Source organism: Rhipicephalus microplus, chromosome 10 (genome assembly GCF_043290135.1).
Source record: "Rhipicephalus microplus isolate Deutch F79 chromosome 10, USDA_Rmic, whole genome shotgun sequence".
NCBI lineage: Eukaryota > Metazoa > Arthropoda > Arachnida > Ixodida > Ixodidae > Rhipicephalus > Rhipicephalus microplus.
The window spans coordinates 13208950-13232705 of record NC_134709.1 but is presented as its reverse complement, the minus strand read 5'-3'; the positions used below and the strand labels follow the sequence as shown (position 1 = coordinate 13232705).

At 48.5% G+C, this 23756-nt stretch overlaps 1 protein-coding gene across 3 annotated transcripts in view; it reads right to left on the bottom strand.

The window, feature by feature from the left end:
* The window catches only part of LOC119181928 (uncharacterized), a 153518-nt gene extending 133528 nt beyond the window's left edge, over window positions 1-19990 (bottom strand). For all 3 annotated transcript variants that reach the window (XR_012886454.1, XR_012886455.1, XM_075875068.1), the window contains exon 1: window positions 19329-19990. The gene's annotated coding sequence lies outside the window, so the exon portion shown is untranslated. The remainder of the gene's footprint in view (window positions 1-19328) is intronic.
* Window positions 19991-23756: the final 3766 nt, after the last annotated feature.

Sequence of the window (23756 nt, the reverse complement as noted above, 5' to 3'; positions counted from 1 at the left end):
GGTGATGCGTTCGGGGTGATGAACGTGCAGTGCGTCCGCAAGTGCCGTGTGTATGCGCTGCAATAGATCTCTACCGGGATACGTCACAGCGTGACGTCACTGGCGCACGTGCAAGGTATGGTTGGCTAAGTAACACCGCTAACGACTCAGCGTGGTACAGTCGTGCGGTGTTTAGGGCAAGTTCTTTTTTTAATGCCTAAGAGAGAGAGAGAGAAATAAATAAAATGGCGACAGGGAGGTTAACCTAAACAAACTGGTTTGCTACCCTGTACAGGGGAGGGGAAAAAGGGTCAGAAAGAGGATAGTGCTAGAGAGAACTTTATGTTACAGTGGCGACATCAGCTGTAGTGTGTGTCAGAGAACATCTAGCTGTGTGGTGAACTGCGTGATGAAATATTTGCCACGCTGGCTGACTGCGTCAGATGATCTTGAAGAAGTAAACACACGTGGCGTCCTGTGCGAGGAACAGCGACATAGCGATCAAAAATGCGCAATGTTGATTGTGGCGTGTAGAGTGCGTTGAAAGGCATCAAACATATTAGTTTACCTTTACGGATGATGAAACGTAGAATACTGCTGTGCGTAGTGTGCGCAGTGTGAATAACGATGCGTCTTGTTTGCGAAAACATTGGCACTCGTTGTGGGCCGGTGGCAGCAACTGGTTGTCGACAGAAATTCACTCGACATTTTAGCCAAGGTAAGTATGCATTTGGCGCGATCATCTGCAAGGTGGTACATCTCAGCGTTTGCGCTGCGTGCAGAAATAAGCTGCATGATCACCGGGCTGAACGATACCATTGCCGAAGCTGAATATACGCATCGCCCCGGCGAGAACGCAAACACAATAAAGGTGTAACTCGTTTTATCGAAGGCCCCACATATCTTCATGTAGAGAGCATAGATTCTTGTTTCACATATACTTCGTACCTTTACGGCTCGATATTTATGAAGAGACTATGCACACTACAAGTTTGTGTGTTAGGTCTTAAAGGCACAATGTAACTGCCCTTTCAAACGGACACCACTAAACTCCGTTAAACACCGTCTACGTACAACTCCACCAGGGAGTTCAACGGAAATGGAATTCTGGCCGTGTCACACGGCAATGACAAGGTTGCAATAATTACTGCGAGGCTCTCAGCCGGCGCTGTCTGATTTTCGCAGAAATACCCTTATTTCTTCTTTATAGTTGCTTTATAGTTGCTTCTTTATAGTTGCCCTGCTCGAAGAAAAAAAAAATCTGCTTACGCCACTGATGTAAACAGTAGAACTGTACTGATAACGCGAAACGTACCTCGTCAAATCACTCACTAATGATTTTTTTGAACATGACCAACCCTTGTTTAAAGTTACAGAGACAACCTTAGGGGAAAAAAAACGGTATACGAAAAGTCACGACGTGTACCAGTAATTCTAGCGATGAAGAAGCCTCGAAAGTCTATTTTTTGGAGCGATTCTCTCTGAATACGTTCCATATGAATTCCCTATGCTTCATTTGCATAAGGTTTTGTTTCTTTGTACGTGTGCTGCCTTTGTTAACGATGAGACCAATGCCCCTCGCGGGTAAAATCCAGACATTGAGGCAACAGCAAGCGAATAAAAGCCCAGATATATAGAAAAATCGAAGATACCTGACCTAGAAGATTGCTCTTAGAGCAAGCAAGCAAGCAAGCAAGCAAAAAAAAGGAACAGAGAAAGCGGGCTACAGCGGTACATACGGAGAAATCGGTCCACCCTCCCGAAATTACCAGCGGCACCGAAAAGGAACGCAGGTGTACCTGCCGACACAACGGCACGTCGGCCAGTGAGGTATGTATATAGAAAGATCGCGCGAGAAACCGAAAGACTTCCGCATGCTGCACGTCTATACAAGATCGACCGCTACACTCGAGGAGTGGGTCTCGAACTTTGCAGCGTCCAGCCAAGCCACGCAGGGCTATATGCCATCGACCCAAACTTTCTCTTCAACTACACACACACACACATCGAGCACGCTCGTATACATCGACGGCGCAGTTCTAGATATCGACAATGGAGCAGCAGCTCGCATGCACTGAGCAAACGCGTTTTCGAGAACGACGCGTATACAATGGATCGCTCTCAGCGGCCAACAACACTTCGCTTGCGCCGTGTATCACTGCTCCGTAAAGCAGGCCTTGACAACTGTCAAAGAAGAAAAGAAAAGAAAGATTGGGAATAGCGTTCACCCCTTCGAGGAGCTACCTGGCCGGAGCGGTTTCGGTAAGTGTGCACGCACCTGCGTTGCGCTCGAGAGCGTGGCGAGAAGGCACAGGCGAACGCCGGACCATTGTCGAAGTTGCCCCGCCGTGGTGGTCTAGTGGCTAAGGTACTCGGCTGCTGACCCGCAGGTCACGGGTTCGAATCCCAGCTGCGGCTGCTGCATTTCCGATGGAGGCGGAAATGTTGTAGGCCCGTGTGCTCACATTTGGGAGCACGTTAAAGAACCCCATGGGTGGTCAAAATTTCCGGAGTCCTCCACTACGGCGTCTCTCATAATCATATAAGTGGTTTTGGGACGTTAAACCCCACGTATCAATCAATCAATCATTGTCGAAGTCGTCGCGCATTCTTGCCGGGGGGTCCCGCACACGATCGAAGAAGCCACCGCCTGTGTTGTTTGACACCGTCGTATACTGCCTCTGCGTATAGTCCGACTGAACGAGGCGGGATCTGAGTACCACTTATTGCGAGGAAAGAAAAAAAAACAAAAACAATAGCCAGTCTTACTTCTCGAAGATACCGTGAAATACTGCGACGGACAAACGCCTACACAATTATGTATTTTACGACTATGCATGAGGGAGTTGTGGCACATTGTTAGACTAGCTGTGTTATCGATTCTCGCAGTGGTAAGCAGCGTCAAGTACTATAGCATTAGGAACAACACATCGCAGGCACTAGTTTGACCGTAATGACAGCAAAAAACACAATATATATATATATATATATATATATATATATATATATAAATATATATATATATATATATATATATATATATATATATCAGAGGGCGTTACAGTGACATCTCGTAAACAAAATTTCCCGTTTGCAATGTGCTCACTTTTTCTAATTTATTAATTTGTTTGTTTACTAGTTTACTTATTTTCGTGCGATTATTCAAGGTGTCGACCAACATTCGGGTCGACTTACAAGAGTATAAACGTGTACACTTCCAAAGGAACGGTCGACGCTGTCGTACTGCTCTACCAGTGACGTCACACGTGACACTAATTTCGCTCGGCCCACGTGAACGCGAGCCGTTTGAAGTGCAAACAGATATGCAGTATATAAGCATGTTCATGAAGCTATAAGCACTGCAATGCATTGACGTAGACAGGACGGAGAGAATACACACAATCGCCAGTTCTCGTGTGTTCTCTCTGTCCCGTCCTGGTCGATTCGGTGCAGTGCATCACTTTATGAACACGTTGCACCAACAAGGCCAACAATGTATACTCTTGGTAATATATATATATAGTGCTTGCATTGCGTCGGTGTTCTCCAGCACACGCTGCGGAGTTGGTGTTGGTAATGTGTGGGGTTTAACGTCCCAAAAATCACCACATGATTATGACAGACGCCGTAGTGGAGGGCTCCGGAAATTTCGACCACCTGGGGTTATTTAACGTGCACCCAAATCTGAGCACACGGGCCTACAACATTTCCGCCTCCATCGGAAATGCAGCCGGGATTCGATCCCTCGACCTACGGATCAGCAGCCGAGTACCTTAGCCACTAGACCACCACGGCGGGGCACGCGGAGTTGGTGTTAGCGCCCAGATGCGCCCCAACGAACACACACTGCATGCATGCAAGAGTTGTGTCGTTGTCGTCGAACTATAGGTTTACGCGTGTTCGCATTGCCTTTGCGGAGTGCGATAGATCTCCGCCGCTTCTCAAACGTTGCACGACTTCGACGTAACGTGCAGAGAAACGGCGCGGCTATACTCATTGCATGGCACTCGAGTATCGCTCAGGTGTAGACGTGCTCTAGAAGTTACTAGGGCGTGTACCTCTCAGCCACCCCCCCCCCCTTTTTTTTTTTTGCTAAATGATCTGCGAGTTGTTTGTTCTCTTTGTGTCCGGTATTCCTCAAACGACGCCGCCGTAGCCACGAAAGTGCGTGAAACGTAAAAGAGATGGAAAAAAAAAAAGAAAGAGCGCAAGCGAGTGCACCTGTAGCACGGCGCCACCTGCCCGATATTTCTAAAGAACGTCGCCTCTTTTTTTTTTTTTGCTTCGCTGTTTGGAGCGGGAGCTAACGGGAAAAGCGAACCGCTGCCGCTTGTATTGTCGTCAACTGAACGGTCTGTCTTTTCTTTTTTCTTTTATGGACAACAACAGCACCGGCTCACCGGAGCTGACATCCCGAACCGGTAAAATACGAAAAAAAAAAGAGACAGAGAGGAAGAACAGACGTGAAAACAAAGAATAGCAGTCGACGCCTGCGTGTTCGCGTCCTTTTCATAGACCGTATAGTTCACATTCTTGGTGGCGTAGGAGCGGGGGGGGGGGGGGGGGGAATCAAAATAGATAAACGTAACGAAATACGGAGTAAATCCTGGCAACAAAAAAATAACGGGATTTGGCTCATACGGTCTGGGCTTCCACCGGTAGCACGTGTTTAGCAGTCAGGAAACACTGTGTGGAAGATTCCGAAAACCGTAGTGACGCCCCATTCTTTTACTTCTTTTATTTTTTTCGGTAGAAATGATTTCTCGATTATACGCGTATACGCGACCGTAGACCACGCAATATTACAGATAATAATAATAATAATAATAATAATAATAATAATAATAATAATAATAATAATAATAATAATAATAATAATAATAATAATAATAATAATAATAATAATAATAATTTATTAATATTCAAATAACGGTAATGAAAGTAGAATACAGTGTGCATGCACTTCACACTGCTCTAATTTTAGCAGGCTTCGCTGTGACAGAGTCATTAAAATATAAAAAAATGCAGTAATGAGCTTGATATAACCGTAGTCCTTGCAAGTACAGGCAACACCACGTTATAAAACAAAGGTTTATACAAATAAATACAAAGTAAAAAAGATCTCTATTTAGCCAAGATGACTAGAAGGCAAAAACCTTCTTTTTCTTCTTACTCGATTACATTGTGCTGTACTTCCATTGAAGCGACGAATTCACGACATCGTGAGGCGTTTAACAAAACCTCATTGACTGATTGAGCACGTCAACGTGATTTCGACCAATGAGGCGTAAGCGCGGGCGTCTCAAATCTAGCGGCGAACTCACGACATCACGTGATCTCACTAATCATGTCGACTCACGCGCTTTCTCGACCAGACGTGATCTCACTAGCAAATTGCATAGAATCGCGCGTACAGACGAGGCCATGCCGAATACAAAACCTTAAGAGCTCGCGAGGCGGAGGCCAAGTATTAGCAAACCGCTGAAGATACGAAAAATTCGAACTCGCGAGGTCAAAGAAACGGCACCGAAGGAGTTGTATACAGCCACTATACCGAGAGCAGCAACGGCCACTGCAAGGAATGTCGCTACGGTGGCCATCGCGCATGGACAGTTTCGCTGTACGACCACCTTCACGGTGTAGATGGGTCATATACATTTAAGGAACTCCTAAAGCTCGAGGTAGAACGCCAGGTGGGTAAATGAGTGAGTGAGTGGGTTTAAAACTTTATTAGAGCGTTTTAGTACTGCGGAATGGTGCTACGTACGCATCACGCAAGCGCCTTGCGTTACGTAGCGTCGTTTGCCACTAACCGGCTTTTAGTACGCCGTAGTACCCGCGTACGTAACGAGCGTGAAGCGTGTTGCGCCATCTGGTAGATCAAAATAGAAGTACGTGTTGTTGACAGCCAATGTGAGCCAATCCAAGTGTTATAGCCAGATTATGGCCATATTTTAAGCCACAGAGCCGGTCGGTGCTTGCCTTCGATGCCGCCATTTTGCAAAAGGAAGTCTCGCGCTGTCGCGAACTTGTTCGAGAGCGGCGCGATCACCTCATACGTACGCACGCACGCATCTTATGCGTGCGTGCGTAGCGGCTGCGTACGTAATGCGATACGTGCGCGTCGCGGTCTGCACATTCACACTACGTAGAACGTGGCGTTCTTACGTACGCAATGCCGCCACGTACGCAGCGTACGCAATACTAAAACTCTCTATTGAGGTCCAGCAAGTCGCGTGTTAGCGCGCAGCTGGCGACTCCCTCGTCGGGCGTTTGAAAAAAAAAAAAAAACTGGACCGTTGTTTATCAACCGTGCGCACCGACAGATACAGTCCGCAGAGCCACCGCGCTGAGTTTCCCGGCATAGCACGCGCCTAGCACGAGCGACAAAATTCGCGCACTCTTCTAACGGGGTTGCCACAGCCAGTTCTGGCGCCTTAGTTCCGGCGCTGGAGTATGGAAGTTCTTGCATGGTCTGTGACAGGACCCGTGACAGATTCGACTCTGCTTCGTCTACGCAACGAAAAGACCACGAAATACCACGTTAAGCCCCCATGATTAACCGGCTTCGCTGTTTCTTAAGATTGGCACTACTATAGTGTAACACCCCCCCCCCCCCCCCATTTTTTTTCCCTCGTCGCATGTTCTTTCAATCCTCGTCCCGTTTACGCGATGTTTAGGGCAGCGCGCACGCGTAGTACATCGTTATCTGTGGACGAGGTCGGTCGGCACCACCATCCGAGTGCCTCGTTGATGCTGTGCTCCGGTTCGGGGTGAAACGAAATGGGGGAAAGGAGGGGGGGGGGCGTTGGCTCAAAAAACGGTGACACAATTTCGCGGACCCCTATCAAGGCAAATGCAGGGCTGAGTATCATCTGCCGTTTGCTATATACGCAGACAGTTTCCTCGAAGGCGAATGGAGATATCCCGCAGGAGAGCCGGAACGCGATGCAGGAAAGTCGGAGGAGAAAAATATATATATATGTAAGAAACTGGGCCCTCATTCCACGGCCTCGAGAAACAGGCTGAAGTACTGCGTAGTTGTTTTTTCCCCCCTTAGACAACAACGCTGACACTGACCGATGTTTACTACAGATTGCAGTTTTAGTGAAATTAGATTGTGTCTGCAATCTGTGCTGAAATTTCTTTGGCTTGCATTTTTTTGTTTTATCAGGCAGTGCAGGGGGGAGGGGGCGATCGGAGGTTGTGCAATGCTAGCCCCATACATTGAAATAATGAAGAGGGGAGCGCTATGACTCCGGGGGTGAGGGGGAATTCAACGTCAGCCCCATTTATTCACATAGTAGAGAGGGGGGCGCCGAAACTAACTTCGCCACCCCCCCCCCCCACCCTTTGAAGTGGAGCCTGCGCACGCCCATGCTGACCGGCCTTCTGTTGGCGTAGTAAGTGCCAGGCACGGTGTTCTTTTCCAGGGGGGTAGGGGGGGGAGGAAGCGATTCCGCCAGCACACCTCCGTAAACATGCGATCGTGTCAAAACGTGTGCGCACCCTAAATTTTGTCTCTCAGCAGGCTCATAGGCGGGCTGCACGCCGCGTAGCAACCACTATACTTTTTCGCCTTTCTGTCGCATCCATACTCTTCAGGCACACTCTTCCCTTCACGACACTGTATTATGGTGTCGCAGAAACAAAAATAAGTGGGGCAATCCTGAAAGTACAGGTATTAGATGGGGGGGGGGGGGGGGAGGAATCACCGTTCATCGCGAATCGTAATTTATCCCCCCTCTCTTTTTTTTTTTGCTTCGAATGACGGGGATGGCGGAATCTCGCGAGATCCCCAGATGACGGCGAGTGACAGATGACAACTGAATGAGACGAGTGCCGTTCCGGAATTAACGCGTGACACACTGACGGAGTCCGACTGCATAGGGCGGCGTCGTCGCAGCAGACGACACGCCCGGAGGTCACGTCAGCGCAGAAGATGGAAACGACACAGTGGCTTCGGATTCGGATCCGGCTGTTATACGTAAGAGTCGGCACCCGGAAGTTGGGACGCCGCGCGCCGCGTTCGCATAGCGAGACGGACGAGACGCTGCGAAAGCTATAATCAAGTTTTGCCAGCTGTCAGCGAACGAAACACGGGAAAGAAATAAGAACAATAGAACTACGACAGAGAGCAGGTACCGATACAGTGGTTGGTGTGCATGTGCCCTGACGTCTATCGGAAGAGCATAGAACTTTCTTTTCTTTTTTTTTTGCAAGCAACAGCGCCACTTAGGTTAACAGGCTAATGTCTAGGAGCATACGTAGGTGGTAGGTGGAGTACATGAATCTTCTTGCCAACGAATAGCGTTCGAGCTATGAGGAAGTATTTAATAAAATACTTCCTAAATATACTTCCTAATAAATAAAAAATAAATAATAAGTACCAGAGAGGTTTGCTCGCACTACGTCAAGCATGGTTGCGTTTGTAGCTGGACTAGTGTCTGAAGTTGGAGAAATATATAGGAAAGAAAAAAAGTAAGCAAGGCCTTGCCACCCACAAAAAAAGTTAATAAAGAAACTACAGCCGATAAAAGTGCCAAATCCGAGAGATGAAACATAATTTGCTGAGATATCAAAGATGATCGACGAAATGAATGGTGTGGTACACACAGGATGCCCGACAAATACCGAACCTGCTAAAAATACATTGCGACACTATAAAACGAATGTGTTTCAGTGAGAGCAATGTCTTAGAACATATATGTCTCCTTGCTGTAGTACGAACTGCAGCTGTGATGACACGTTCAAGTACCACACTGGCAACACACAGCTATTTGGGGGTCATCAAGAGACTGTCACCATCGCTGCGGTGCGTTCAATTGTTCGTGACCGGGGTCAACATGGCATGCACGCCGCATAGCTGAGAAACGGGTGCGACGTTTAACCGTTCACGCAACAATCAAGCTATAGCGCTACAGATTACATTTAATAATAGCCAGCCTAGGAACGAACTGCGATTAAAGATAAGATAAAACAGAAATATCATGGTAGTACGTAAAGTTGCTTCATCATTCCGTCGCTTATCTGCAGCATAGGGTGATAAGTCTTGCCTTGTGCTGTTTCCGCATTTGTTGGTCAAGTTGACCAGGACAAATTGGTGAACAAGAACACAAATGTCCCTGATCAAACAGAGAGAAGTTCGCAGAAAGTAAAACTCTGTATGGCGATGGGCACGTAGCCAAAGTAGAGGTGTCGTTGGAGCCAGCATTTTCTAAGAAACAGCTAGGGATGACGTTTCAGATGACATTCATGCATGCCGCCCCAGGTTTTCTCAAGTTGCGTAGGCACAGACATGCCTGCATATGCTGATATTCTCGCAAAGCGAGTATGTGCGTGTGCAAAGAAAGCCAAAGTATGAAGTAACAGTCGATTCGCGGGTTCTGACGACGAGCAAATGTCCAACACGAATACTCCCTGCCGTAGGCAATAGAAAGCCGAATTTATGCAATTGTGCACGGTGTCAATCATATCCGACGGAAATGACGGTGGGCCTCCAATTGGGCCGATAGCGATGTCACCGCACGGCAGCACTTGGTCGTGAAACAAATATACGAAAGAGACAAGAACCCCTACGCGACCCTGTCGTGACGTGTGGCAGCTTACGCTAGTTGGTATGGCATGACGATAGTTACAGCGCGAGAACAAAATGACGACACAAAGACAAGAACAAAACGACGAGACAGAGACAAGAACAACACAAATTGACGTCTCACCTCCGCACGACAGGAAGAGGCGTGCGTTGGATGCGTCGAGTTGAGGCGCCTGTGTCCGTCACGAGGCGATCATCTCGGCTGGGGACACTGATCGAAACAAGCGCGACAGCAATCGGGGAAGCGAAGAAGGACGGTATACCCACGACTTTAGTGTGGGAGGTCGATTGCAGTCACCAGGCGGAAGGGAATGAGTGCATCCCGCCCTTCGGTTACCTTACGACCGTTGATTTAAATTGCGTGCAGTGCAAAGACATCGCCGCAAACACAGGCATCCGCAGAGCTCTGCGTTAGTTGAGGAACGAAGTTTCACCCCCACCTCCCTACAAGCATGCGTCGAGTTCGAAAGAAACGGGGCTCCGTGATTGGTGCAGATAGAAAAATGAAGCGATCACGTGTTTCTCACGAAGGACCGCCATTGGTGCTTTGTTTTCCCAGGGTAAAAATGGGAAGTAAACAGTTCTATCGAAGCAACATCAGTGGTCCTGGATTGTCGTCGAAAAACAAGCACAGCCGTGATCCCGCGCTCTGAAAAATTACGTGAATCGCACAACTGATTAAAGTTATGAGGCAAAATTGACAGTGCTCTTAAAATTAATTGTGGGCGGAAGTGGGGGAGAAGGCTTCTGCGACTCCAACTTTGATGGTGTGTTTGACTATCTTCACTGGTCCTGTAAAACTATGTGGGACCCATAGACGTTATTCTCAGCGCAAACGCTTTTTTTTGTTGTTGTTACTGTTCCAAAGAATGTGAAAGAAAATGCCATGTTTATTTTCTTCATATTCGTTGTTGTTGTTGTTGTTGTTGTTGTTGAATACGTCCCTATCAAGTAGCAAACTGCCTTAATAATAGCAGTAATCGCTAATTTCGATTAGCACTATCATCTACAACTTAACATAGCGGAGAAGGCACAGACATATCGTGAAAGTTTAGTGGGCTTATTTTCGTTCTCCATACACGTTCATCATCGTGCAGTGTTCTTAGTCATCATCGGTTGTCTCCGAAACGTTTGACGGTATCAATGAATTAATTCATAAATCTCACACGAGCTGCAGAGTGCCGGCCAGCTAGCTGTACCATCGCATGTACGCGCACAGCTACAGTCGATGCCTTATACAGAAGCACTCAATGGATACGCACACAAACCTGCACAAACGCACACTGTATGTCGTACGAGAACCACTGACAAGCTGTGCACAATTCATAACGGGACCGAAGTCATCCTTGTCAACCACAGGAACTCGTGCCATCGGGTCGTGTTTACCAAACGCGTGCCTCGTCGCTCCTTCGCCGCTGCCCGATCAGCCTTCTTTCCGGCGTCAAGGTGAACACAGCTACACATCGTATGTGACAAGCGTGCTGTCGTGCGCGGGACACAGAAGCGCGAGGGCCGCTAGGCAAACTTCCGGATCGTGTAGGCGTGTATGCGCAGCGGGTGACGTCACGAGGACGTGTACCTCGATGGACACTCCGGTATGCGCGCTTCGCTGTGGTTGCCCCGATTGCGCAGTACGTTCGGACAGGAGTGTCTGCTGTTTCGCCGAATGTCGTCCTCGTCACGACGTCGTCTATCGACCTTGCACACATCTTCCGCGAGCTTAACTACATCACGAAATACAAAGGTATTCGTAGCCCCTTGCGCAACATGGATGGAAACCTCCACCGATACAAGCTGCAGCTAAACAACCGTTCGGCAACGTTTCGTAACTGAAACAGTGACGATTTTGAAAGGTCTTTAGGTTGCAGTAAAGGAGCGGCCTTGGCCGCTGGCGCATGCAGCCAAAGCGGATGGGGGGGGGGGGGGGGGCAAGAGTTCAAACTTTTTCTTGAAGCTTTAGACTTCCGCATCTGTGCACAGACACGCACAGAAGAGAGAGGGAAGGGGGTCAAAATTTCCCAAGCGACTATCCCACATTCATGTCTATGGAAGCGTGGCCTCGAAACTTTTGACCACGACTGCACGAGTATACTTGACGGGTGGCAGCGAGAACGTACAGTCGCGCTCAATAGGAATTGCAACACTCTGGCTGTGGTTAAAGTGACCTCAAGCCTGAACAACGTAAACGACAAAGGTTAAAATGGCTCAGCTAGTACCGTAATTCACCCATTTTTTTTTTGTGGGTAACACTTCACGGACTTCGCGCCATTTTGAGAACAAACAGAGTGCTGGAATTCACATTGAGCGCGACTGTACATAAGCCAGGTAGGCCTCAAAGCACTCCCCATATTACTGTGATCCATCTAAGCGCTGTGCGTCTCTTATGGCGCTGTCAGTCACGCCCCAGAAAAAATAGCGGTCACTCTCACGTGTATACGGTACATAGGTGTCTGTTTGCCGATCGATACACCGATTCGATTTTACAATAGGCGGCCGCGTGGCAGCCAGACGGGACAAATAGGAGTTTGCGCGAATCAAAAGGACCCGCCGAGTGAGAGTCCTTGTAACTGTTGCGAACAGGAGCGCGAAATCCATGCTATGGCGTGGATAAATGCCAGAAACCGGAGACGCATGTGGAAGCCGATAAACCGGTAATTTCGGCCGCTATGCATGCCCTGCGTACCGATCAAAAGCAACCCCTTTCGTACTGTTTCATGTCAGCAAAAAGTTTTTAAATGCTGCAGATTTCAGACGGGGTGCGAAATATAGAAATAAAGAAAATAACGCGAGCTTACAGAGATGATGTTCGGCCGTTGGCTACACAAGAAGCGAACACTTAATGTGGACGATAAGTTTCACAGATGACTCGATTGATATGTGGAATTTATCGTCCCAAAACCATTATATATGATTGTGAGATACGTCGTAGTGGAGGGCTCCGGAAATTTCGATCACCTGGGGTTCTTTTCACGGATGACTCGCGCACCTATATACGTCGCGAAGAATGCTCGCGCGTATTCAGTTAGCCGGAGTACGTCTCAACGCCGAAGACGCAAAAGAAGAGAAACTGACGTTCGCAAACAACCAAGCATGCATGGTAAGGCCGTCAAAAAGGAAACGTCAAGGGTTACTTCCGTGCATCCAGTCTGCACGTAGCGCCAGCCACGTGTACGCGAAGGTTTTGGTTCACACTGACTCACGATAGAGAACGATGCGGAGGTTAGAAAAGCATTTGATCTATACAGCATTTCACGAAACTGCTCTGAAGGGCGCGCGATGTCATCGACCTGAAGGTTCCAGCCTAAACCTAAAGCGACAACTCACGACGTGCAAACCAAGAGACATACGGACTTGCAAAGAGGCCGGACATAAATTTCTTCAGATGCAAGGCATGCAAATGAGCTTCAGTTCACCTGCACCAAGGAATCCATAGAGTAGGAACACGTGAATGCATACAACCTCAAAGCTGTCTCCTGTACTCCACATAGGCCAGCTGGACCTTTTTGCGTCAAGTAAGCTATAGTCTACCGAATAAGCTCTGCTAATTAAGGTAACTACGCCACTGTTCCTCGAATGTGACGTAAATCGTTGTGTATAGGTGTGTTGTATAGTGTTATATGATGTAAATGAAAGCGCTGACATACAACTATGTCAGGTTTGGTTGGAGTTCTGTCATTCGCCTTATTCAGTTATTCATGCACTACACTGAATTATGACCAATACAAGTCCGAGGGCACTACTTTACGAAAACTTAGTTCATACATATGTGAAGCTGCGCATTCAACAGGAAATCAGACTCGATTGACGGAATAACTTAATTAATTGCACTAGCGCAAGACCCATATAGGCGCTCTGGCCTTCCTAACCGTACGCATGTGTGGACTGCTGCATACGAGCCACGCATGATTAAGAAATGGCAGGCATCCAGTAGGTGGGCCATCTACGAACAGAGGGAGCTAACGAACAGCAAAGCAATTATGCGCGTCTACAGTGTCTATTATTATGACACTTACATGCAATAAGATGCAGAAATATTTCGTAAGTGGATTTTCAACCAATCACGATACGGTACATATAATTAGCAAAGGCGGCAGACGATGGGAAAACGCACTTATGAACGAGAGGCGGTAGATACTTTAGTGTACCGGAGTTTTAACGAATTCGTTCCCAGGCACACCAGCTTACAGAAAGCCACACTTGTCGGTCTTCCATGAACGATATAAGGGAACCCGAACAGCGCGGTGCGCTGTTCTAATCACGTTCTGACCTCCATGGCAATCTAAGAATGCCAGAGTGGCACTTGATCGTATAACGGATGACTCTATTGGCTTTTCATTAAATCCCGACTACAACCGCTTGAAATGCGAAATGGCAGAGCGTGTAAAATTTCACAATGTTCGCGTTTCATTCCAATGCGATAGTAAGTGCGTACAGTCATCATGCATTAAGTGCAGGATGGACAGAAGACGTAAGGAGCCAGCAGCTGCGCGGAGACTCGGAAGGGGCAAAACGGAGCACACGCAATACAGCAGGACAGTTCCCGACCGGGCTCGCCAGTGCGGCCAGGCATAAATTATTCAGCTCGCAGGCTTCACGGCTGGGCTCCGTTGCCGACTCAGACGAGGACCAGGTGCGTGCGGCGAGCCACCGCCACCTCCTCTGGACGCGAGCACCTGTCCCTTGGACGCGTGTCGGCGATGAAGCGCGCGTCGCGTGCCTGCAGGCAGCTGCAGTCGTCGGCAGTTCATGAAAGCTGCTCGCGCTCCATCCTTAAGGACGCCGACACGGGACATTCTATATGCCTCGTTTAACGTTCCTCGCGAGTAACAAAACTGAGATGTTGTCTCCGTCTCGGCAAAAGAAAAATAATAATAAAAAAGATGGCGAAAATTCCGGTTCCGGGTAGCACAGGGCCGCTATGTATGTACTGCGTACCTAACGAAAGCAACCCCTTTCGTACTGACTCATGTCAGCAAAAATAAAAAAAAAGCTGCAGATTTCAGAGAAGGTGCGAAATATAGAAGTTAAACAAAAAATAACGCGAGCTCGCAGACATGACATTCGGCCGTTGGCTGCACAAGAAGCGAAGCGAAGAAGGCTCTTTAACAAAAGGGTGTGCTCATATACTCAGGGTAAATTGTTATGTAGGCATATGAGCAGGCAGCGGTACCCTCGAGTGTCATTCCAGTTGCCCCGTAACGTGCAGAATAGGCATCTTTTTGGAGAGAGCTGTGACCTTTACATATACTACTACCTTTGGAAAAGAGCAGCACGGCACTATAGAAATGCGCTATAACATCTCCTAAAAAACAACTAAAAAACCACTAAAAGAAAGACAGCATCGGAGACAATCGCAATGCTGGTAACATTGCTGTCCGAACAAGATGGCAGTCGCACGGAAGGCTAGGAACTGTAGCCTGAAGACAGATAGAGCGCGAGAACAGAAAAACGACAAATAGACAAGAAGGACTCTTTGTCGTCGTTCTGTTCTCGCGCTATAACTACCGTCATGTCATACCAACCAGCACAAACTGCTACACTTCTATGTAGCCTTGAGTGTATACAGAAGGTGACACTCAGCGCCCATGCCCCTCCTCCCCACGCCTCCCCTCACGAGTATTTTTTAACGACCATTTCGCATGCACAGCCCCCACTTGAGATCTGTGTCTCAGATCTGTGCGTAGATCTGCGTCTAGCTGTCGGCGGAGCTTTTTCACAGCGCTGGCGTTCACCAGAGAGCACGCTCTAGCGTTCCAAACGTTCATTGTATACTCTGCGTATGTGCATCAAACGGGTACCTGCTTGACGCGAACGGAATCGTCCGCAGTTTCTTCCCGACGGGATAAAGTTTTCCCATCCATCCATTGACGCGAACGCGAAACAGGAGAGGGCGACAGAAAGGTCTCTGAATTTTAACCTCAGTTAAATAAAAGCGTTATCTAAACTTTACAGGACACGGCATTATGCCTCAAAGGAAACAACCCACAAGAAAAAAAAATCGAAGGGCGACCAAAGGACACCGCAACTCGGACGGCACGTACGTAACTGAGGCCCGGAAAAAAAAAGGGGGGGGGGCAAGAAATCGATTTCCTCTTCAGTCAGACGATATCGCACACAGAAACTTCAGTATAGAATATGGATGCGGGCCCACTTCTTTCTAGCACTCCTTAAAAGCGAGGTCTGGTCTGCCTCCCAAGAACAAAAACAAATAAAAAGCCACCAGGGGCGCACAGTTTCTGGACGACGGAACACCACGTTTCCACACTTCGCTGACGACGCAGCGTAAGCCTCACATTAGACTTGGTAAATGCGATACAAACGGGATTACAAGTAGGGTGACAGCAAGCGATAGCGTTCCTTCGCAGTGTCCCCCGGCTTCCCCAGATCCTTTATCTCATGCGTTCCGCACTTCAAGAAAACAAACACGACCACCGAAAGCACAGACCTGAAACGTCAAAGTCGCAACGTTCTAATATGCCACCGTGCCTCTGATAAACTTGGTAAAGAAAATAACGAAAATGATCATACCAATAATGAGAACGTCAGAGAGCGCTAAACAGGCGACGTCGTTGGCGAAACAGATCGCCGGTCGCGATTGCCGACTGCGACGCCGTGGCACGATGCCAGACACGTACGACCTTAGAAGGCCGGCCGGCCCCGCGATCCACGGATCCTGCCTGATATCGAAATGCCAATTGGCCACTCCACCTTCCTCTTCGTCTCCTGTGTGTCGCCCCCCTCGCCTTCGCTCTGGCCAGTCTGTGTGTCCTGGTCGTCTTCATAGTGATAGCACAGGGCGAACATGGACGCCAGATATATAGTAAGTGTCGGAGTTTACGTCCCGAACTATGGTACGCCTTGTTATGAGTATAGTGTTACCTAAAGGTAACTAGAAGGGACTCTGAGCGCTGCGATCGTTCACCGATCATGGCAATGATGGGCAGTACATGGATTTACCTGTAGTCTTCGGTGCTCGCGTGCTTGAACGCACTTGAGGCTCTGTCTATTGCCCTGTTTGGCTTTGTTTCGAATAAAGGTTTCGAACCGTACTCGTTGTGAACTTCGTGACCACATTCGGGTTGGTGAGCCCATAATGTCAAGGCGATCACGCGTAACTGTTTAAACCTTTGCTGATTGTACTCTCTTGACAGAGCACCTCCAATCCCCGCAATGCCAAACGGATCCAAAAGTATGAAGATGGACAAATCCGTGTACTACCCGTCACTTCCATGCTCGCTCAAGCGCCATGCGTTGCAGCTCCCATAGACACTAGCGCCAGTTCCCTTTAGTGTATTTAAAGCAAACTCTGTGGTTAGGAAGGACGCCGTAGTGGGATTGATTGATATGTGGGGTTTAACGTCCCGAAATCACCATATAATAATGAGAGACGCCGTAATGGAGGTCTCCGGAAATTTCGACCACCTGGGGTTCTTTGGAGCGCACCGAAATCCAAGTACACGGGCCTCAAGCCCTCAGCCTCCATCGACATGTAGCCGGGATTCGATCCCACAACCTTCGATTTTGTCGCCAAGCAGCATAACTTGGACCATGAAGGTGGACGAAGTACGCCATAGGAGAAGATACCCGCTACTTTGTACAGTGGATATCGTGCTTGGCTGCATGCTGGCCTGCATGCAGTCCTGGCTGCGGCGGTCGCATTTCGATGGAGACGATGGAAGTACTAAAGGTCTGTATATGCTTATATTTAGGTGCAGGTTAAAGAACACCAAGTGGTCAATATTTCTGGCGCTCTTAACTTCAACGTCTCTCATAATCATGTAATGGCGTTGAGAAGCAAAAACTGAAACAATTCATTTTAGAGAAGAAGACAAAGACACAAGGCATTAAATTTTCGTTGATGCTTACGAGGCAATAATCGCCCTGAGCTACTCCCGGGGATAACGAAGTACTAAGAAGTCTGTTGCGAATTTCAACCGAGCTACGGTTTACATATTCAATGGAGACGAAAATGCTTGAGGCTCCTGTATTAGTTTTAGGTGCTCGTTAATGAACCTCAGGTGGTAGAAATTCCCGGAGCCTTCGACTATGGCGTCTATGATAATCATAAGGTTTTGGGATACTAAACCCGACTAATTCTTGTATTGCTAGCTGTGCTGAGGCTATCGGTCGCTTCTCGGACTAACACTAACGTCGTGCTCTGTGTCGGCCTGCACTGGCATGTGCCGAGCCTGACGTACCGGTCTTGTGCGCACTATACACAGTGAAATGCTTGAACATTTGTTTACTGATGAAAGAGCCAACTGCTGCAGTTATCGCTGCTAAGCACATTAAGGCAGGGAAATCTTCGTCGAACAGCGTTCAGTCGTGTGTCTTGTTTCCTAACCACCGATAGCTACCAGGCCCACGACGTTGTGCTGAAATTCTTATCAACCAACTACACTAAATCCTACTCTGCAGTTCTCGTACCTTGCGCGTGATGTGTCGCGGAGCGCCTTCTCTACATTTAGTGTTTCTTCTTTCAATTCAGTGTCTCACCTTCCTTTCCGTCTACGTTCCTGGATGGGAGGACCTTTCTAAGAAGTTCGTACAACACCGCATCTCCAAAAATAAAGCGGCCTGTTCTTATCTAGCAGCATCAGACCAGTGCGGCGAAACCTGCTACAGTGTTTTTTCAAAATAGGTTGGTGAATGACAGACCGCGTTACTCGAGGGTATGTGGTCAATAACGAGTTGGCTGTCCACAGAGCCATGTGATTAAACCACGGCTTTTGTGTTTTTAGGCAGATCAATGTCCCTGTTGATCACGCCACTATAAACCCGTAAAAACTTGCCTGTGTGGCTGCACTCGCGTACTGCACTACGTATACAAAGCTTGGCACCTGCGATCTCCAGCAGAATCAATAGATAAGATGACAGGACGCGATAAACAATGGGGTAAATAAGAACTACGCTCACAAACCGAAAGTATATCCTGCGCTGCCCGTCTCTTCATGGGACCACTGAATAATGAAAGATGCCAATGACGAAACACTGCGGTGCTTATCGGTGAGGCTGCGCGAAACTCCCACAAGGAATAACAACCGTCCCGCGCTACGACATACTGGTTTCGTGAGTTGTGCAAGCTTTAAATGCCCGACAGCGCGTCGCATCGAGCCGGCGCACATTATTGAATTCCGACTGGGCTTCAGTGCCCCGCAGGAAAGAACAGAGAACGTTCAAGGTAAGCTGGTCAGACAAATGCACGCACGTGTGATTACAGCATGGGAAAACCTAAAGAGAAACATAGCCTCGACTATTGGTTTCATCTTGTAAGTGAACGCTTGCTTAACGAGGTCGACCCCATCATACTGCTTTTCTTGTGCTGTTTTCTTTTTTTTATTCTTTTATTTGATACAGAAAACGCCTCATGTGTGTTTGGTCTTATGAAGCCCGTTCTTTGTAATAACCGAAGAGTGATGATATTCTCAGCATTTCTCTCGTGCGCGTTACTCGGACGCGGCGCGTATTACAGATGCAGAGCACGCCATCGTGGCTCGAGAAGAAGTTTACTTATTTCGCATCTCCAGCCAACATCGTCGCGCTAACAACACTAACTTTAGGTAACGTGGAGCGTCAAGTCCAGCTAGCCCCGAGCAACAGTTGGACCAGTCGTCACTCTCGTTGCGCTACGCGTTCTGCAACAATAAACCACGCGAACATCACCCAAATGAACGCCGTACACTTTCTCGCATCGATGCCACTTGCGCTCGTTCACGCGAAGCCGTGTCAAACGCTGCTGGTGCAATGTACTGACCTTGCCGGGCTGGCGCTTGCAGATCCGGAGAGTAGGAGTGGACCCCGGCACTAAGTCGCAGCAGGGACGTGGTCGTTACTACAACCAAAACACACCCGACTTCCAATCGTCGATCGATAGGTACCAGGCTGCGAGACGATGACAATCCAGTGCGACGAAGGAATCCTTCCTGCTCAACTGTCAACCCCAACGGCACTTCAAGCACCGAAGACACGCAATCCGGGAAGACAAAAAGCGCGCACTACGAAATCCAGGAGAGATGCGACAGTGCAGAACCGCCGCCGAGGATGTTTCCCCCAACGAATGCCTTCGTACACTGGTAGCAGCACGATGAACTGTATCTGCGCCTACGGCTTGGTCCAGGAACGGTGGCGCGTACAGCCCACTCAAATTTTATCCTGCAGTTAGCAAAGTGGAGGCTTTAGCAGTTCGGAAGGTTTGAAGAGCTGTTATCTGGCGCGCAATCTCTGGGGTCCCACGGGCGCGAAGCAATCCACGGGCACGTCTTCAAGCGCGGCACCAGGAACGAGCTTGTGGTCTTGGCCGTAGACTAGGCACCGGTGGCGCCCCTTTCGGGCAGCGATCTGCGGCGTTGACGTCGCCCTCGCAGCGGCCGCGCGGCGACTGAACTTGCGCGCTGACTGAGGCAACGCAACTCGCGGCCGCCGCGCAACTGGTGCTAGGCTTTTCGGCCTTTCCTCCTCTCTCTCTATTTCCTTGCCCTTCTCTCGCTCTCGTTTCTTTTCCCTCTTTCTCTCACTTCATCTTGCGCGCGCGATAGTATAACTTATTTTTGTCATTTCAGTTTTTTTACATCGCGCCTCCTCTCCCGTTCCCGTGCCGGCAAGCTTCCATTTTACTGTTGTTGTGCCGCCGCGCCGGTGTGCTCACCGTTCTTCGCTGGCTCGCAGTCTGCGCGCCGTCGGCAGGTGAGGAGGCGACGGTGGCACGGAGATGCGCCCGGTGCATTTTCACGCTTCGCTTGGATGCCCGCCGTCGTCACACAGCCAAGCCGGCCGGCCGGCCGGCCGGCCATCGGCGGTGGTGGTGGTGATGCCACAGGTTGCCGTGGCTTGTCCGCCGGCCCCCACGGAAACGGTCATTTTGGCTCGATAAACCTGTTGCCGAACATCGCGTCAGTTTAACAGCGGTGTTTAAGCCAGAGGGTTGAAGTCAGAAACGACGTCACCATGCATCGCCTAGCAACGCGTTGGAGAAAGGAAAAGGGGAGAGAGGGAGAAGTGAAGATGAGAAAGGAAAGTAGTAAATAATAAAACAATGTTTTTTTTTTAGCTAAGTGGGATTCAAACACGAATGTATACGGTTCAAAGGTAAGCCTCGTCTTTCCTCGGTTATCTAGTCACATTAGCAGAACAAAAATTTACGGGAACCTTATGATTGCGTCGCAGTGAGTAAGATCTGTGGTGTTTGACGTCCCGAAACCACCACGTGATTATGAGAGACGCCGTAGTGGAGGGCTCCGGCAATTTCGACCACCTGGGGTTCCTTGACATGCACCCACGTTTGAGCACACGGGCCTACAGCATTTTCGACTACACCGGAAATGGAGCCGCCGCAGCCGGGAGATTCTTTCTCGCGACCGGCAGGTCAGCTGCAATGAGTAAGAGAAGGAGAACGAAGTTATAATGAAGGGGAGGCAAATGAAGAAAGAAAGAGGGGAGAGAGAAAGGACGACATAGATACTGAGAAAAAAATTCAAAGAAATAAAACAGGGAGATCTAGAGTGCCTCTAGTTGGCTTCCTTTGGTTCAACTTGGCCCTCCCTGGCTTATCTGCTTCTTTCTATACTCGTGGGTCTACAACAGGCTAGTCTTGGCTGGCATGCTAAGGAAGGCCGCCAAACTTCTCCGTTCCTTGAAGTTTGGCACCATCACTGCGAAGCTGCCCCAATTATTATTTTTTTTACAGCTGAGCTGTCTTGGTCTTTCCTGGGCTGTCACATCATCGTCGTTGTACTACTACTTCTACTACTAACAGTAGTAGTAGTAGTAGTAGTAGTAGTAGTAGTAGTAGTAGTAGTAGTAGTAGTCGCGGAGGTCACGTGATCACAGGGGGTGTGAACAAAGATGACGATGATGACACACCTGATCTCGTTAGCCAATCACATACACTCACGAGCTTACAGCTTTCTGTCCGCCGGTTTTCACTGTTTGGAACTGACTAAATTTGTTTTTTTTTCCTTACTGTTCCTAGGCAATCTGGAGAAAGACTAGGCTGCTAGGTTGATTGATATGTGGGGTTTAACATCCCAAAGCGACCATATGATTATGAGAGACGCCGTAGTGGAGGGCTCCGGAAATTTCGACCACCTGGGGTTCTTTAACGTGCATGCACCAAATCTGAGCACACGGGCCTACAGCAACTTCGCCTGCATAAAAAATGCAGCCGCCGCAGCCGGGATTCGATTCCACGACTAGCGGGTCAGCAGGGGGCTGGTTGGTTACTGAGAGAAAAAAGCTCAATGCTCCGCCTCGACAAGGACTAGAATATTTTAAACAAGGCAAGACGGGACAGCAACAGCTGCGAGTACGAGACGCGGGTAAACTAAAACTGGCGTAATATACTAATAATAAATGTTGGGGTTTAATGTCTTAAACCCACGATGTGACTGTGAGGGACGCTGTGAGGGCTTAAGAAATTTCAATCACCCGGCGTTGTTTAACGTGCCACTATATCGAGGCACACAGTCTTTCGCCTTCATCGAAATTCAGCCGCCGCAGCCGGGATTCGATCCCGCGACCTCGACTGACAGAGAGCGCCACGGGCATTCGGGCGTATCGGAGCACGGTGGCTTCGCGAATGCCATTACATAGCCGTAGGTACATAAAAGATGAGACCCCCCCCAGCGCCCACTAACACCACAAAAATTTGCTTAATTTCTTCCACCAATCACGTTCCTTTACTTCGGTGACGTCAAGCACTTGCAAGTGCTGTAGCGAGACGAATTTCATCATACAGAAACGTGTTTGCGTCGCTCGAAGGGTACAGTACATGTCTAGAATGATTGATTTTGATTGATAGGCTTAGAACGTCCCAAAACCATGGTTATGAGACGCCATGGTGGAGGGCTCTGTAAATTTCGACCACCCGGGGTTCTTTAACGTGCACCAATGTGAGCACACGGGCCTACAGCATGCACTTCGCCTCCATCGAAAATGCAGCCGCCGCAGCCGGGATTCGATCCCATGACCTGCGGGTCAACAGCCGAGTACCTTAGTCACTAGACTACCGCGGTGGACCAGCTATGTAGTCCACACTGTTGTACTGGGGGAGTCAAAAGTTCCCATGACATGCTGCCATAGGAATACATGAGATAGTGGACCGGGAACATTTTACCAGCCCTGTACGAATACATATACCACAAGCGCCATATTTCTAGATATATTCACAGAAAAGTTGTAGGCTCATGACACACTTAATTAACCATAAATGCGTATTACAAGTGGTATACATAGGTATAGTCCTTTCTATCCTAACACTTCGATACTACGGGGACTCGTTCTCTGAATTTCGTGCCGACCGGTTGTGTTCCTGCGAACTCCAACGACAGCTCAGCTCTCGCCGACTGGGCTCGCCCTACGCCATCTCCTCAAGACGCCGACAAGAGCTCTCGCCGAGTGGTGCGCCGCTCTTGGACTCCAGCGACCGTGTCCATCTTTCCTATCTTCTCCTTACTTACGTATGTCGCTCACCCTGTGCCTCGCCGTCTCCTTCCGCTCTCTCTATATCTATACATTTTAATCCTATTCTTTTAATCCCCCCTTACCCTCACCCTTTGTGAGCTACTGTTGAGGGGTCGCTCCCTGAAGCAGACAGTTACGGGGCTCACTTTTCTCTTCTTTTCATTTAGGAATCACACCACTACCCCGCCACCTCGGTACTAACCTACCAAAAGCCAATTCTCTACGTTCACTTACAGCGGACCTATATAGACTTAACTTTTCTGTTCGAGTGCAAGTGACCTGTTAAATCTGTTTTATTTTGCCATCGAAGGTGTTAACTAAACATTTCTTGCATTCAAATTAATCCTCATTGGCACATCATATACAACGTGTAATTAAAATCATTACTCCATAAAGGGGCAGACAGAGAGAAAAGAAACTTTATTGAGGTCCTGAGGAGTCAGCCAGAGCAGTCCCTTTTTTTTAAATTACTCTTCAGTTTCAAACTTTATGCTGGTACCTTGGGGTCACCAGAGGTCAACCTCTGTGTTATAGCGCTATGTCGCTAGAAGCTATAGCAGCGCACAAAAAAGTTAACTGTAACAGCCTTATTCGTGACGTTATTAAGGCGATTCTGAATTACCTCACGCACACCAGATGGTAGAACATACCTCATCTTATGGTGTCATTTTTTTTTGACAACGCCGTAGTGGTGTGCCTTGACTCAGTTTCAACCCACTTCAGT